The sequence below is a fragment of the Hibiscus syriacus genome, unplaced genomic scaffold, assembly GCF_006381635.1.
Source record: "Hibiscus syriacus cultivar Baekdansim isolate YM2019G1 unplaced genomic scaffold, ASM638163v2 tig00110556_pilon, whole genome shotgun sequence".
Lineage (NCBI taxonomy): Eukaryota > Viridiplantae > Streptophyta > Magnoliopsida > Malvales > Malvaceae > Hibiscus > Hibiscus syriacus.
The window spans coordinates 2,558,479-2,577,045 of record NW_024062779.1 but is presented as its reverse complement, the minus strand read 5'-3'; the positions used below and the strand labels follow the sequence as shown (position 1 = coordinate 2,577,045).

The 18,567-nt window shown below is 33.6% G+C and overlaps 1 pseudogene; it reads left to right on the top strand.

The window, feature by feature from the left end:
• Window positions 1-2,347: 2,347 nt before the first annotated feature.
• On the top strand, window positions 2,348-6,601 carry LOC120131382 (annotated as a pseudogene).
• Window positions 6,602-18,567: the final 11,966 nt, after the last annotated feature.

Here is an 18,567-nt window from a genome sequence, read left to right as displayed (position 1 = left end):
AATTAAGGAGGGCTTTATTTGACTGGGAAGTTGGAATATGGAATAATTTTATGTCTAAAGTCACCAGAGTGATTCCGAATATTGCTTCAGCGGACAATCTGCAATGGATTGGTTCCTCGAACGGTTCTTATTCGCCGAAAAGTTTCTGTTCAACGTGGTCTGTGGTGATGAAGGGAAGAATCGATTTTGGAAAATGGTTTGAGCGAACCTAGCCCCTCCTAAAGCCGAATTCTTTGTGTGGAGGGTGATGCATCAAAGAATCCCGTCTCTTTTGATTTAAACAGAGAGGGGGGTGGGAGTGGATAGTTTACTTTGTGTTTTCTATGGTGAAGAGCCAGAAACTAGAAATCATTTATTTTGCCACTGCAAAACCGTATGGTGTGTATGGCGAAGGTGGTGTTCACACTGGCAGGTTCATCTCATTATCCCTGAAAATGTCAAATCCTTTTTACAGGTATGGAATAATCAATCAATTCGAGCAGGGGTAAAACCAGAATGGTCGTTGGGTTTTTTTGGATTCATATGGTCTATATGACTTTTTAGAAACGAAGTTCTATTTAAGAAGGTTAGTTTCAATGTGGATAGAATCTATGATTCGGCCATATTAAGGACTACTACATGGGCAAAGAATAAGTGGCCTTTACTTGTCTCGTTAGTATTTGATTTCATTCAACATCCCCAATTGTGTGCCACAAATTTAATTAAATAGTTGCAGGAACCATTGTCATGTAATGACTGTTCGTGGTGGCTTTCAAAGTTGAGTGTTCATAGCTTGGTTTGCCTGCTGTGTTGAGTCAAAGGGTTGCCTCATTTTATGTGGTTTGTCTCTAGCTGGTGTGGGTTGGGAATGTAGTATGTTCAGTACAGACTGCTGCTGGTGGGAGTGCTCTGTATCGGAGCAGGCTATCCTAATAATGGGATTATGAAGTTTTAATTGTGTTTGGATCTGGTCAATTGATAGCTGTAAAAGTATCAACCTGCTTGTGTATTCTTGCTTGCCTAGGTTCTAAGGTGTACACGTTGGTGTTGAGTGAAATTCGATTCTTTTCAAATACCCTGTTTTGTGCAGTGGTTATTCTATAAGATAGATTGAGCTATCGCTAGATGTTTTCAATGGATGTTAGAATTGTTTTTTTAACAAGGCTCATGATTGTGTTTCATTTTGCATAAGGTATGATAATAATATCATACAAAACTATATGTCGAAAAAAATTCTAAACTCAAATCCAAATCAATTAGATTTATATGTTTGTATACTAACATTCCAACTCAAACTAAATTAAGGTAGTTTATATTCGATAATTTATAATAAATATAAAATATAATATAAAAATATATTGCAATTAAAATTTTCAAGTAAACTCATAAATTATTAAATTCAGATATAATAATATTTTTAATTAATTTTATATAAGTATAAAACAATATATGTTTAAAGATAATTTCCAACCATTTAACATTGAACGTTCATACCCTTAAGATTTATAATATTTGAATTTATGACCTTAAACAATAACAATAGTTCATTTATCATCAATGTTATTTGATTTGCGCATACAATGATATTTAAATTCAGTTGATACTTTTACAAATTCTCTGTGAAAGTTACAAATTCTCCTGGTCAGTTTTTAAAAACTCTTCCTTCTGGGAAGCGGCCGACCACCACTCTATCTTTTTTAATTATGTTGTATAGTAATTACATAATAATACTATTGGTCATTTCTCTATTAAAGAGTATCATGACTACCTGTATTTTTTGACTCTCGGTTTAGGTTTTTTATTGGTATTCTTCTAGGTTTTCCCCCCTTAATACATGATTGTTGTTTTCTCGATGCATGGTTCCTCTGTTCGTTTGTTAAAGCAATTCGTTTGTTATCGCATCTATGTGTCGGATGAGATTGTTGTTAATGGGAGATCTTTTTTTCGTTGGCCATTTTGATTCTTCTTCAAATTTATCTCATACATATTTGTTTCTCGAAGCTATTGGTGGGTTCAGTTTTTGTACGTAGTTACTTTACTTATTAATGCTTTGTTTATAGGCTATCTCTAATATATTTTATTTTCGATAATTTCGACTGTATTTGTTCAGTCTATTCTTAACACGATGTTTGTTGATACGAATTTCGATAAATAAAATATCTTAATTATTTTCAAAAAAAAAAAATCAGTTGAAGGATAACTCGAATAATTAAATTCAAGCTTGACCTTAAATCAGTGTTTCTAAAGTAAACTATATTTGGCGGCACTTCTAACGTGTCATTTTTTTATTGGATCTTTAATAAGCCGCACGATGTCCCCCGCATAGAACAGATACATTCTCTTTCAGTTCATGTACCTGCAATTTAATTTTGACTAGTGCAATTCTCCCTTTAAACCCCAAAGCTATATCGTCAAGCTCAAGAACAGTCACCGGGGACGAGAAGTTCCGGCACTCAGAAACGGCTATCATCGGGGTCCTAATATCTCCAAACATGAACACAGAAGCTACCCCTTTCTCTTCTGGAAACCCTAGAATTGAAGAGACTCGTGGAGTTATGCATCTCTTCTCCAATGATGCCGTTTCCACCCTTCCAGTAAATTTTTCCATTAATTTTTTATTTCAGTCTTTGAGAAATCTTGGTAATTCTTTTGTTTTGTGCAGAATAATTGTCAGTTTTCCGTATTCATTTTGCTGAAAATTTAACTAATTGAGGAAAGTTTGCTGGAGATACTGTTGTTTCTCTAATTTGAGATGATTTTAAATGTTTATAGGTTGAACGGAAACCTCTTGCTTGTGTTCTAGGGGTGCCAAATCACATGACATATGCCGATTTCTGTCAGTTTTGTGCTTCATTTATCCATCACATATCGGAGATGCGGATTGTCAGGTACAGAAAAGGTTGATATATTTCAAAGTTTATCATTCTTTCTGAAATTGGTAGTTAATGCATTGCTAAAATGGTTGTGTTGACATAATCTGCATTAATTCTCCTATCTGTAGATAAATCTTCTGTAATTGGAGTTGATCATGCTCGTTGACTGAGATTTTGAATTCTTATTGCTGTCTTTGATAATTAGGAACGATGGAATGGAGGACCGCTATAGTGTTTTAATAAGATTTGATAGTCAAGACTCCACAGATAAATTCTATCAGCATTTCAACAACAGGCAATTTAATTCTCTTGAGGTAGGCTTCTTTTTCTTAATTGGAAGAGTTCAGAGTTGATTAAATTATCTGTGTTTCTTTACTGAGTTATTTTACTGCTTTTGTGTTTATTTAGGAAGAAGTCTGCCGTGTGCTTTTCACACTAGATGTGCAATTCACAGGCTACACTGGTTCACTTGACCATGTACAGTCTCACCCTGCAAGTTCAACCGAGCAGCCTTCATGTCCAGTTTGTCTAGGTGCCTTCTTCAGCTATGCTTTTGAAATTCTGTTCCTTTTATCTATGGAGTACCCTTTTTCATTACTTCTCAATCTTAAAATTTCCGTAGATAGATTTGTACAACCTGGCCATCCCTTTAAAGGACTTACTCATTTAAAGCTGCCAAGCCCTAGCCACAGATCAACTAAACTAATATGCAGTTTTGTTTTTGGCCTGTTTAATGACCAACTGTATCGACTATGCAAATTAAATTTGTTAGGAGTTAAATTGCATTGGTCAAACCAGAATTTTCTGCTGGGTTACTGTTATTGAGATAAAGTATTGGTAATCTGGTTGAATGGATGCCGGATCAAACCAAAGTTGGAAATTCGTAATTGGTACTGATGCACTTACAAGGGCACACCAACTTCTGTCAAATCATTACACAATATCTACAATATGTTCTGCATCTTTCTAACAGGCTGCACCTCGTATATCACAAGATATTCTCAGTGCTGTCTCCTTGGTGCTGTATTTTCGTATTCCACTAACTGCCTGTATGTTTTCATTTTTTTTATTGCGTACTTCTTCTCCTTAAGTTGGTTCCATGCCTCTAGTGAGATCATCATACTTAGTTTTTGCAAGCTTAGTGTAAATTTCTGTGGAACAGGAAACTGTATATGGCATCACATTCCTTTTTCTTTGCCTTCTGTTACAGAGAGATTAGACCAGGATGCTAGTGGAATCCTCACAACCATCTGTAATCATTCTTTTCATTGCTCCTGTATTTCAAAATGGACTGATTCTTCTTGCCCAGTAAGTGACTATTTTTTTCTACTGTTGAACTTTTTTTGTCATTTGCGAGTGTAATGCTGTTTTGTCTTGTGAAAGTGATTTCAAAGACCTGCTCTTAATTTGGAGAATGAAATTGGAGTATATTGAATGTAAAATAATTTTTTGCAGGTATGCCGATATTGCCAGCAGCAGCCTGAAAAGTCAAAATGTTTCATCTGTCAGACTAGTGAGAATCTCTGGATTTGTGTCATCTGTGGTTTTGTTGGTTGTGGAAGGTGAAAGTTTGCTTTTCTCTTATGAATGTTTTTTCTCATGTATGTTGCATGGTTTCTTAGAAGTAAAATTTTAATGTAGGTATAAAGGGGGACATGCTATTTATACATTGGAAAGAAACGCAACACTGCTATTCTCTTGAACTGGAAACACAGCGTGTCTGGGATTATGCTGGTGACAATTATGTTCATCGGCTAATTCAATCCAAAACTGATGGCAAGCTGGTTGAATTGAATTCACACTGTCTGCATGCTAATGATGGCTGTGGGAGCTGTCACTGTGTAGATTCTGGAATTAATGAGGCTATGCTGAGCTGCGAGGCCGAGGTTGTAAATTTTCTATAATTTACTTTATCTTTAGTTTTTGGTGCTAGTGTAATATTCTGGTCCTCTTTTTACAGATTGTTAATGAATACAATGAACTATTACGGACCCAGCTTGAGAACCAAAAAGTGGTAAGAGTTTGCTTCCCTCCCTTTTTCTAACAGTGAAAGAGTTACCCTTTAAGCTTATGGTTAATGCAAGCTTGATTCGACTATAGTATTTTGAGACTTTGCTTCAACAAGACAATGAAGAAACTGAGAGGGCAATTGCTGATGCTGTTAACAAGGTTGTCATGCTAAAACTGCAGAAAATTCAAGCCAAGCTTGAAAGATGTATTAAGGAAAAGAAATTTCTTGAGGACGTGAGTGATAAGCTCTTGACTTCAAGATTATGCCCTATTTTCTAGCTTATTAAAAAAGTACTTCTTTATTTAACATATTATTAAGTCCATATTTTGTTGTTTCTTCTTGTAGCTCAACGAGAATCTTTTGAAAAACCAGGAGATATGGAAAACAAAGCTGTTGGAAGTTGAAGAGAGGTACGGCTAGTGTTTAGCATTTTTTTATATGCTTGGATGCTATTAAATTGGAAGGGGCCTTTGTAACTTTTCAATGAACCTTTGAGAAGTTTTAGGAATATTTTCCAAGATAATGCTACCAGACATTTATTTCTACCTATGTTAACACTTCAGATATTTGCCATAACACACCATTCACTGTTATTGCTGGGGGTGGATGTTTCTCACTTTACAATGGATAATCACGTACATTGCAATGACGAGGGAAATGGATGTTGGTAGTCATGAGATGTGAATTTGGCTGGTTGGACTCTTCTGGCATTTTCCTTTTTTTCTAGGCAACAAATGATTTTGTTTGGAGTTTTATAGTTTTGAACTTCTATATGATATTTCAGATAAATATTTTTAGTTTAAGACTGGATGAATCCTGAAATATATTTTGCTAGCCATTTTATTGAATCCATTGATTGTCACGTAGAAAAAGGGAAGGTTACGTTAACAATGATGACAAAATTAGTTAGAAATATACTTGGAAGGATTAGACCATTAATCAGTAACTTTCCCTGTTATAAGCTGTCATCTTTGAAAATCTTGTTTCTGGGACCTTTTTATTTTTGGTTGTTTGGTGATGGTAAACGGAATTATGGTTGGATTGCAGACTTTATTGGTGCAACACGATTAGATTTGATCCCTTTTGAGTTGGATTTTGGGTTCGAATAACATGTTATGATCCTAGTGTTATTAAAGTGTTTCATATCTGATGTCCTTTTGATCATCAACATGGATGATTAGAGTTGTAACTTTTAACTGCACAAAGACTGATTCAAGACTCAAGTACCAAATGAATTAATATAGGTTAATGAGTGTTGTACTTCTTTGTTTATTTGATTTAACGCTGAGGTTGAACTTTGTCAGGGAAAAGAAGGTTTTGAGGTTAAAGAATGATAGAATTCAGGCGTTGGAGGAACAAGTAAGTCGTTATTTGACTTTTTTAACAGATTTGTTTCGCTGTTGTTAATTGTTGAAGACTAGTTTGTATCCTAATTTTTAGACTTGGCGGTTTAAGTATGTGTTGTGTTCATGTTTCTTTCTCGTATAGTGTGTTTAGTTGTTCTTTCCTTGTTATGTGTGTCTCTCGTCCATTGCCAAGTCAACTTAATTTACCTCTATCAATTTTGTGTGGCAACTTTTTCCGTGGGTTTTGCAGCTTAGAGCTTTGATGGCACAGCTTGAAGCAGCAGGGAAGGCAGTAGAGCAGTCTTCAATATCTAATGAAAATCTAGGATAAAACCAAGAATGGATGAACAATGATAAAAGCTTCTCCAAAAACATAGTGCTTCTTGGAGATGGTTAGTTCTTTGAATACAAACTATGATCATGGTTCTCATTTTTTTCTCTTTTAATTTCTTTGATCTTTTTATTTTTCCTTCTACAGAGAAAAAAATCAGTAATCATTAGAGGGGAAAGAGAGTAATTAGAAAAATAAATTATGCAAACTGGTGGTTAAAAAATAAGATAATTTCATTATATTTGATTTTTACGGATGTAAATAGCTTTCTGATTAGGATGTTAGACTTATTCTCTGCGACGAATTATGATAAAAAAAAAGGGATATTTGAATTTGAATCTCATTCAAATTTTGATCCTCGTATGAGCATTACATGTATCATTGTTAGAATTACTATTGGTAAACATATGTTTTGCTATTGCCTGTAGCGTGGCCTCTCCAAAACGGATCAACACTTGGATTCGCTGATTCCCTGGTTTGTTGGTCAAATCGTGAAAATATCATTATTTTTAAAACGAAAGTTAGGATAGGGATTAATATTTTTAAATAAAAATACTACAAGGACTCCATTTCATAAAATATAGAGATCATATTTTAGAACAGTACAAGTACCTTTGACATAATTAAACAAAAAAAATAATAAAAATGACATGAAATCATCGACTGCTTAATTTTAATATAATTATTGGTATATTCAAACTAACTTGCTCTATATAACAGTAAAATTCAAAGTGAGACTCGTAGAGGAAGAAGGCTCTACTTATTTATTACCGTCGAATATTCAAAGGCAAAGCCCGTGAATGTGGTGTGTTCCAAGAACCTGGCATAGTCCATGAACTTAAACTTAACACAGGCAAAACCCATAATTAACATTTAGACTAAATACAGTACTGACAAGACCGGTCCTGGTGTGGAGGAGGTAAACCAATGATGCAAACCAAATCCACCTAGTTCACCATTCATATTTTCCTAAAAAAAAAAACAGATTTGCAATTCTCGTGTAAAGGAAACACGTGTAATGGAAGAATATTCAGAAGTGGCTCATCAGTTCATCCCAAACCAGGAAATTTAAAAAGCTTGTAGCACCCGCAACTCAATATCATCTTCAGCGCAAAGGTCGAGAAACAGCAAGCAACAGAGACTAGAGTTCTTACTTTACACTAAAACACACACTTTGGATGTAAAAGAATCGTAAAGATGTGATGATAGCATACTCTTTTTTTCTTCTTTCTTCTGGGGTTTTTCTCTTTTCTCTCCTCCTTTCTCACAACCCCACGTTTTTTTTCAACTATTAAACCATGTGCACGTTGCCATTTGCAAGTGAATATCACTTAGTCCCATGAAATCATCGTTAACTCGTAAAAGCTCGTGGGCGTGCTTCATCTTCAGAAACCCTGTTTTCTCTCGGGAACAACATAGATCCCCAAACCATATCCCTCGCTGCGACAGCTTCACAGGAATAGAGTTTAAAACATTCCCCATTTTTGGTAGTAGCAAATGTTTCTTCAAATATCGATTTGAGGGTATCCCAATGGTCAACAACCCTCGCCTATTCTCTTCGCTTGTGTTTCGTGTTCTCAGAGTTCAAGATTTGAGGGTTTTGCATGGATTGTTTTCCAAACCTTAACTGCAGCTTAATTATTGGTTTTATGAGACGTCTTTATAATCGAATCGAGTCAAACTTTTAAACAACAATCAATACTATTTTTTCATTTATAAGATTCGAATACAAAATTAACTCAAATTAAAAAGAATTCTGAATTTCAACCTAACTTTTCTTCTGTATTTATTTACTTGGTATATTTTCAGCATGAATATAAATGGAAATCTTGAAATGTAATTAAGTGCAGAATTTATTAAATGATTTTAGTAATTAAATGGTCTATTGTTCTTTTTTGCGGACTTTGAATTATATAAATATTTATCTATAAAAAAATAGCTGCTTTTGTCATTTTACTGTCAAAATATTTAATTAATGAGATCGAGATGCACTTTCAGATTGAAACATGCAAATTTCGTTTGTGGATATCGAAGATTTTAAATTTTATAAAATGAAATTAACATGGCAATACCTACCCAAAATACCTACCCAAAATGCATTTAGATTATATTAAGCATAACGAATCAAATTACTTCAGTAATTAAAAGAATTGTTGTTGTTCCTAAAGGTTACACGTTTGAGCACCAACACTTATAAAGATGACTGAGCGTTCATCTTCAAAAAATTGAGACTTGATAAAATTAAAATATAAAATTATCTCCTACTCCGGTTATAAGATTAGAAAACTTTACTAAAATCGAACTTAATAAAGTATATATTAGTAATAAAAATAAAAGTAATTTTCTTAAAATAAGAAATAAATTAAGGCATATGAGTGAATTGATGATAATTTTTTATTTAATATTTGCTTATTTCTGATTAATCCAATTATTTATTTCACGATGAAATTTTTATGTTAAATCAAATATCAATTATATTGGCGATAGTTTTATTATCTTAGAGATTAAGTAGCATCAATGTAGTATTTTTTGTTGTTGAAAATGCATCAATATCGTTTTGTCTACAATTAAACAACTTTATTTATTTTATTATCATTTACTTTGCTTAAAATTTGAGTGCTATAATTTGAGATTTAGAGTTTAAAATACCTACCCAAAATGCATTTAGATTGTATTAAGAATAACGAATCAAATTACCTCAGTAATTAAAAGAATTGTTGTTCCTAAAGGTTACATGTTTGAGCTTCAACACTTATAAAGATGATTGAACGTTCATCATCAAAAAGTTGAAACTTGATAAAATTAAAATATATAATTATCTCCTACTTCGGTTATAAGATTAGAAAACTTCACTAAAATCGAACTCAATAAAGTAAATATTAGTAATAAAAATAAAATATTAATTTTTCTTAAAAATAAATAAATAAATTAAGGCATATGAGTAGAATTAGATGATAATTTTTTATTTAATATTTACTTATTTTTTTTATTAATCCAATTATTAATTTCACGATGAAATTTTTATGTTAAATCAAATATCAATTATATTGGCGATAGTTTTATTATCTTAGAGATTAAGTAGCATCAATGTCGTATTTTTTTTTAAAATGCATCAATATCGTTTTTTTGTGTGGATAATTATGATTTTATTACCCAATGCAAAGTTAAGATACAACCAATCAACAACAAAATAATCAAAACAACATACACAAAATGATTGGTTATACTATACCCCAAACGCTACAAAGCTATAAGTTAGTACTATCTAGTCTATTAATATTAGTTCCCCTAAGACGGATTCCAACAACGTCTTTAACCTCCTTTAGTAGGCAGTCGATCGTTTTACTCCGTTCTTGAATAATTCTCTGATTTCTTTCCTGCCACAAAGTGTAAATAACAGCAGTCCAGACCATTTCATCCCATGATAAGAAAGTGGTATTCATCCCATTAAGTTTCAGAATTGAATTCCAGAGTTCCACTGCCATTGTACATTGTGAAAAGAGATGGTCCCTTGATTCGTAAGAGTTACTGCAATTAACGCAAATATTGTCGGTGGTAATTCCCATTTTAAGAAGTCAGCCTCTTGTAGGCAGTTTGTTGAGCAGAGCCATCCAAGCAATCAAGCTGAACTTTGGAATATGCAATGGGAACCAAATGAGTTTATGCCATATAACAGTATGCCCTTTGCAACGAATCAAGTCCCAAATTTCCTTCGCTTGCGGAGAACCTGCGGAAAGGAATGGAAGAGCTTCAGCTCTTAATTTTAAGATCATGTTGATGCTCCAACTTAAGTTAGCTGCTGCTTGATAGTGCCAAAAATCCTGCTCCTTAAAGACATAGGCCTTAAGCCAAGCGACCCACAGAGAACCGTTTCTTGCTAATATTTTTCGGATGAGAATAATGAGACAAGCTTTGTTCCAAGTTTTAATGTTCTTCAATCCGAGACCACCTTCTGATTTGGAAGTACAAATATTATCCCAACTCACACGAGCACCAATAGCAGAATTATCTGCTCCTTTCCAGAAGTACCTAGAGCAAATCTGGTCCATTTTTTTAAGAATAGAAGCTGGCAGAACAAGTTGTCTGCACCAGTAGTTGCTGACATTGAATAAGATTGATCTAATGAGCTCTAATAGGCATGCATAACTGAGATTTCTGCTAGACCAGTGATGAAGCTTGAGCTTGATATTGTCGATTAAAACTTGGCAATCCTTTTCAGTAAGTTTGCAGGTGACTAGTGGAATACCAAGGTAATGAACAGGAAGACTTCCGATTGTAAACCCTGTAATAATTTTTAAATTCTCCATGATTCATGGAGGAATCCCTGCAGCAAAAATCTCAAATTTGGCAGGATTAAGTTTAAGCCCAGAGACTTCATAGAATCGGTCAAGAATAGTAAGAACACTAACAACAGAGTCAACATTACCTTTACAAAAGATCAATAAACCGTCAGCAAACGAGAGATGAGTAAGACCAATTTTCCTGCACTTTGGATGAAAACCAAACATTCATCTTTCGACAGCTAAATTTAGCATTCGGGATAAAATATTCATTGCAAGAACAAGCAGGTAAGGGGATAGAGGGTCTCCCTGCCTTAGGCCTATAGCTCATTTAAAATAGTCGATTAATGTTCCATTAAAAGAAATGGAGTACCTTGCTCCTGTGAAACATGCTTCGATCCAAGCAATGAAAGCAAGATGGAGATTGAGAGCTTTGAGTATTTGAATGATGAATCCCCAATGAATGGAATCAAAAGCTTTATGAAGGTCGATCTTCATTGCGCATCTCGGGGAAATGGATTTTCTTCCATAGCCTTTAACCATCTCCTGAGCAAGGAGGGTATTATCTATAATGCTCATTCCTATGATGAAAGCTGTTTGATTCAAATAATAAACTCTGGGAGAACATCAGTCAATCTTCTAACGATGATTTTAGTAATGATTTTGTAGATTACAGAACAACAAGAGATTGACCGATAGTCTTTAATTGCATTCGGATTTGGAACTTTAGGAACAAGAGCAATAATAGTTGAGTTAAAAGCAGGGTGAATAGTAGCATTGAGAAAGAAGAATTTAATAGCAGCACCAACATCCTCACCCACTATATTCCAAGAGTTCTTTAAGAAGAAAGGGGTGAAACCGTCGAGTCCAGGAGCTTTATCATTACCTTGGTAGAAAATAGCTTTCTGGATTTCTTCTCTAGTAATTTCCTTAACAAGGCTAGAAGAAGCTTCATATGGCAATGAGTAGTTGAGAAGGTCTTTGAGAAGAAAATGATCGATTTCTTTGACCAGGTTGTCAGCTGTTCCAATCAAATTGGAAAAGAATGAGATTACTGCTTTCGACATTGCTTCAAAGGACTCCAATCTATTCCCTTGATTAAAATTTGAGTGTTATAATTTGAGATTTAAAAAGATCTAATACACGGTCCTTCTCCTAAAATTAATAATTACAAAAATTAATTTTTAATCTAATAATCATGCATTAAATAAATCAACAAATTATTACTAATAATTTAAATTAAATTAAAACGTTAAAATGTTACCGTATCAGCAAAGTGTCAAGATATATGATTTGCCATCTAAGCGAAGTATCGTCTGCCATTTTATATCTGCAAAAAAATTAAATAAGTAAATATTAAATAAATTAAATACAAAATATAAAAATATAATAAATATACCTTAGAAGAGATTAAAGAGTATTTGAGAGAAGTTGAGAGAATTTGGTGTGATGAAAGTGATTGAGAAGGAAGTATTTTTAGAGAGGTTTGGGGTATTGAGTCGGGGTAGTTGTGTAATTACACCTAAGGTGCGCCGCAGGGGGCGCGCTTCCTAACGCGTGCCAGATTCACAAGGAAGGCGCGACCCCTGCCCCGCGCCTTAGGTGTAATTACACCTACCCCGCTCTTTATCCACGTGTATCCCATGTCAGCATAAGGCGCGCTTCAGAGGGCGCACCTTACCCCACGTGGCGCCAAATCAGCATATAGCACGGTGCAGGGGGCGCGCTTTACTGCTAAGGGTGTTAGATCGGGAAATATAGTCTGACCGGTGTTAGATCGGTAAATATACCGGTCACGGTAATTTTCGGGAAAACGCTTGCATCTCAAACATAAAGATTTTCGATAATTAAAACAACTTTTGAAATATTTATATTGTAAAAAATATTTTAAAGGTTAATAAATTTAATAAAATAGTTATATTATAAAAATAATTTAATTTAAATTTGTTTTATCTAAAACAATTGTAAAAGTATGAAAAGATAAAAATATTCATACAATAATATTTATTATTGTTTTAAAGTAAGAAAAAATTAGTATGTGCTTGAGTTCTTTTTAAGGTTTTTTATCCGTCGTGATTTCTTTTTTTCTTTTATTTTTGTGATCCACCGCAGCATTAGCGTTGGTGCTGATCAATAACCGTCTGTATTCATTGTTTTTCCTTACTATTATAGTGTATTTTCATTTTTTTCTTACATTTTACTTTTAATAATTATACTTTAGGGAACTTCTTTTGTCTTTATGACATGTTTTCTTTATTTTTATGGTACATTTTCGGCAATTTGGTAGTTATTTTTGTTTTTCCGTTTTTAGGAGTTGAATTTGACATCACCAAGACTGATCATGATGGCGTTTTATTTGTTATCATGGTTATCTTTCATGCTTTGGACCCTCAGAATGAATTTGGATATACAATTTATGTGGATAGTTTTCACGTTGCTCAATTGTGATTTGCGATGGACTTTCAATAGTTTCCTCCCTCTGTGGTTCAATTGCCGATGCGGTCAATCTGTTCGTTTATCTTTTATACGAGTTGTTTGGTTAGGTTTTTTTAATCTTTTCCTTGTATGGTCCTTGTGATCTTAAGTGATAAGTTTCTCGTGTTTAGAAAAATATATTTATTATTTGTTTAGTTTATAATTGTGATTGTAAACTTTTATTCAAATTTAGGTACTTTTTATTTTTAATAAAATTAGTGATTTTTATAAAAAAATGGTAAGAAAATGTTTATAATTCCAACTAAGTTGGTATAAGTTGACTTTTGACACCAAATTCAATTTTAATTTTGATTAGAAGTATAGATATGCATTAAAATAAAGAGTTATTATTACTATGCAACTGTGTAAACTTTATTTTATACGATTTATATTTTTTAATCTTTAATTTCAAATTTTAACAATTAATTCCTAAAACCTAAATTCTAAATTTTAAATTCCTAATTTTAAACACAAACTCTATATTTTAAAGAATAAAAATTAAATCTATAAACTCTAAACCATATAAGTTACATAAACTAAAATTTACATAACGTGTATAAGATAATTTTCTTATAGTAAACTAGTTTATACGTAAAAGTACATTTTAAAAATCTAATTCAATAAATAATTGTTGCATGAATAGTAAACTAATGTCTACAACAATATCAATCATGCGTTTGAATTTTAATTAATGCTTTTATTTGTTTAATTTTTTAAAAATTAACAAGAAAAATATATCCATACATATTAATCCGGACACTAAACTATTCAAGTTTCAATTTTACCAACAAAAATATATTTTCATTACATTTTTAAATCATTAATAGCATGATAATTGTTATCTTTCTTTTTCTTTTTAGAAATCGTCAAAAATGTATTTATTGATTGTTAATCGTTAGTCCTCGTCAATTATCATTTATGATAAAATTAATATCAAAATTTTTTATATATTTTTGATTGATTTTTTAAATAAATTCATTTAAAATCGATGAAAGTTATTGAAAGATATAATCTTTTAATGCTTCAATATCTCTTGATGATTATTCAATTGATCTAATTTTAGAGTATTTTCGCATTTTAAAATAATGATCACCGTTTTGATTTTCAAACAAATATCAATACATCTCAAACCTGAGAAAGCCTTAATTGAAACAAAGATAATGGATTTTAAATTTAGTTCTACGAATGTTGAAGATGTTTAGATAAAATATAAATTGACAATGCAATAGAGGATAATGAAATAATTTATCGATGTTTAGAGTACTGACAAAGGAGTTTAAAAATAATGGTTTTTAAAAAATATTAGAAATAAGTAAAAGAATCTTAAAATTAATAAGAAAATATAAGATAAAATATCACATTATTATTAATAAATAAAATAATATTTTTATATTAATATTAATATCAAAATTATACCAATAAGAAAATATTATAAGATAAAAATATTACATTATTATTAAATAAAGAAAATAATATTTTTATTTAATATTAAAATTAAATATTATATCATTCGTCTAAAAATAATTTAATAAAGAAATCATTTATCGAAATAACTGATTAAATAGACTTTAAAATATCGTTATAACCGATTAAACTAAAGCAATGATTTTTTTGGGATTATATCATAACCAAAAATGCTCACATCTAATCGTAAGTTGAGATTTTGTATCAATAATAAATGCATTTTACTACCCATTAGTTAATTAATATAGGTGATTTTACGCTTTAACTTCGTATTATGCTAAACCCTACCGTTTTTCCCGGTAAAGGGAGCAATGTGCCGCCATCTGGAAATCGTGGGGGACGACCTTCGGACTTCTCGTCTGGTGGTGGTTCTCAGACGGTTGTGTTTGGAGGATTTTAGGCTATCCCTTTTGATAAATATGGGCGGTTTGTTGGGGATCAAGCGAATGAGGATTTTGAAACCGAGCACGATACGTTGCAAGAGGTGACAGGTAATCTTGGACAATCAGTTTTTGGGTCGAAGGTGAGTGATGTGGACACGGTCATGACTGATGGAATGTAAAGCAATGTGAGAGAAGGTGACGCCGTGAGAAAGATGTGAATTTGGCAACCTTACATAGTGATGATTCCACGGCTAATCCACACGTTGGGAGTGGGAAACTATCATTTAGGGATATGGTTAAGGGGAGTTCGCTGGGGGGAAACTGAATGTTTCGACTCTTGATCTTGATATCGACGTATTGCCTAAGGATGTTGAAGTTATTTCAGGGGATGTTTCCTGAAATTAAATTCTCTGGGCGTGTTCATGATGCCATCGATGCCAAGCTTGCGAACTCTATAGTTGTTCGGTTGTTGGGTAACTATATCGGGTATAGAGCGCTACTGAATCGAATAAAGACGATTTGGAATCCTCATGGTGAAATTAATTTGATTGATATAGACAATGAGTATTACATGGTACGGTTTGCAAATGAAGATGATTATAATCACGTATTATCTGAAAGGCCTTGGATCATTTACAGGTGTTATCTTACAATTCAACTGTGGAGTCACTCATTCTCTACTATAGCCGAATATCCAAAGAAAATAATGGTTTGGTGTAGTCAGTTGAGGATACCATATCGCTATTATACAAGAAGTTTGTTTAGATATATAAAGTTTGTTTAGATATATAGCGAAAGCAATTGGTATAGCAGTTCGTGTTGACTATAATATAGAGGATGACAGTCCAAGACGTTTTGTGTGGCTCACTGTTGTTGTGGATTTAGAGAAGCCACCCGTGTCTGGAGTTATTACGATGGTCATAAACAACCAATAGAGTATGAAGGTTTAACGGTTATCTGTTATACTTGCTGTAAGTATGGACATGTACAAGAGAATTGTGGGGGAAATTTATCAACCATGCCGATGAATAGTGAAAGGGCTAGTGTGAATTACAGAGGAGAACCCAAATGGGCCTTAGATGCAGGTGGCCAAATACCAGGAAAGTTCCAGTAAATCGTAAAGGTGGTAATATTGAGACAGTTGTCCGCGATGGATGACACCTTAATGGGTTTTGATTTCGGTGTTTGGCACTCATACGGATGAGGGGAATGTGCGGCCGTTTTCATCACAGGAAGGACATCAGATAGTTGATCAACAAGGAAGTGGTGGCACTGGTTTGTTTAGTTATCCTCCTAGATCGGGTGAGAAGGTGAATTTAGTATGCAATGGGACAGCAGAAAAACACATGAAAGTCGAAGCAGGTGGACAATAGTGTTCAAAGGATTTTCCTTCAATCGATCGATCTTAATATTGTTGCTTCCATGGATAATGTAGTTCAGGTTCATTCATCGCTTGACAAGGACAAGCACGTTGTTGCTCATGTAAGAACGAGTAATGAGAATCGGGTGACTATGGATCAGAGATTAGCGACTCACGGCGAGTGGAAAAAGTCTCTTCCTGAAAATGACCAGTAAAGGATTATCGACGGTTCAAGGGTTATCATGGAAAGGTTAAAAGACTCAAAAAAAAGAAAGAGAGAGTGCCGGTTAAACCAGTGTTAATGAAATAGTTAGCATCTATGAACACCGAATTAGAACATCCACAAAGTTCGACTGTGTTACTTGGGCATTGTACTATCTCGACTGTTAGTAGGGCAAATGATTCTCCCCTTTTTCGTGCGAGTAACATTTCTGCACAGTGTTCTCTAGAGATGCATACTTAATTGTGGGGATACTCATTTCTTTTGTTTTTTATGCATAATCATTCTTTTGAAATGTTCAGGGTACTCGAGATCCTAATTTTAACATTTATTTTAAGTTTTTGTTAGATACTCATAAACTAGATTTAGTGGCAATCTTTGAACCTCAGTTTAATGGGTTGTTTGCTGATCAGTTTATTCATAAATTAGGTTTTGACTTCTCGCGTCGGTAGAGTCACGAGGCTTTTCAGGGGGTATTTGGAATATTTAGAGGGGTTTCATTCGCTTCTCAGTCATGGTAATCTATGGGCAATTCATTCATAGCTGATGTGTTATCGGTATTGATGGTCAGGGTTTTTTCTTAACGTGCATTTATGCTAGTCCTGATAGCAGTTTAAGGAGAGATTTATGGAATTCATGGCAATCTATGGGCAGTTCATTCATGGCTGATGTGTTATCGATATTGATGGTCAGGGTTTTTTCTTAACGTGCATTTATGCTAGTCCTGATAGCAGTTTAAGGAGAGATTTATGGAATGAGTGGAACATGTTATGGTTTGGACCAGTCTTGGTTGCTTGGGGGAGATTTTAATGTTATTGGAAATCGCTTAGAATTCCAAGGGAGTTCGTAAAAATAAGTGAGAATTTTTAACCGCTTCTGTGATTTTATATTTGATTATGGGTTATATGATTTGGGGTTTATTGGGCCAAAGTTCACGTAGAAGAGTGTGACTTTATCACAACTGCTTGACATGTGTGTGTAGTTCCTCTTGGCTCAATACTTTTCCTAATTCAGAGGTGGTGCATCTATAACGGTTGGGATATGATCACTGTCCACTTCTTCTGGATTTGGGTAATGGTCGTATTTTGGTTCGACATCGTCTGTACAGGTATATTGATGCGTGGATTGATAACTCTAATTTTTTAGGCATGTGAATTATACTTGGGTTGATGGAAAAACCATCCGCGATGATATTTTGGACTTTCAATGGAAGAGTAGTGAGTTGAACAGAAATGTTTTTGGTATTCTTGGTAAGTGTAATGCTTTTCTTATGGCTCGTATTAGAGGAATTGAGCGAGTTCTTGAGGACTCAGAGGATAAATATTTGTTATAGTTGGATAATGATCTTAAAAAAGAGTTTGGACGGGTTCTCTCTCAGGAAGAGAGTTTTTGGCATCAAAAGTATCATAATTTTTGGATCTTGAAATGTGACCTTAATACTAATTTTTCCATCGGTCGACTATGGAATGAAGGAAGCAGAACAGAATCAATATATTATAGTTGCCAGATGCTTCTGGTTTGTTGGTTGAAACATTTTCTTCCGAGATTAGTGGCACAAACTCAAGCGAGTTTTGTTCCAAACTGACAGATTACAGATAACATTATAGTGGCTCAAGAAGCGATGCATTCCATGGCTAGGAAAATGGGGATGAAGAGTTTGATGGCTATAAAGGTTGATCTTGAAAAGTTGTATGACCATTTGGAGTAGGATTATATTAAGCAGACTCTTCATGATGTGGGTATTTCTGGTCGTTTTTTTGACCTTATTATGATATGTGTACGTTCAGTCTTTACAAGGATTTTATGGAATTGAGAGCTTTCGGATTCTTTCAAACCAACAATAGG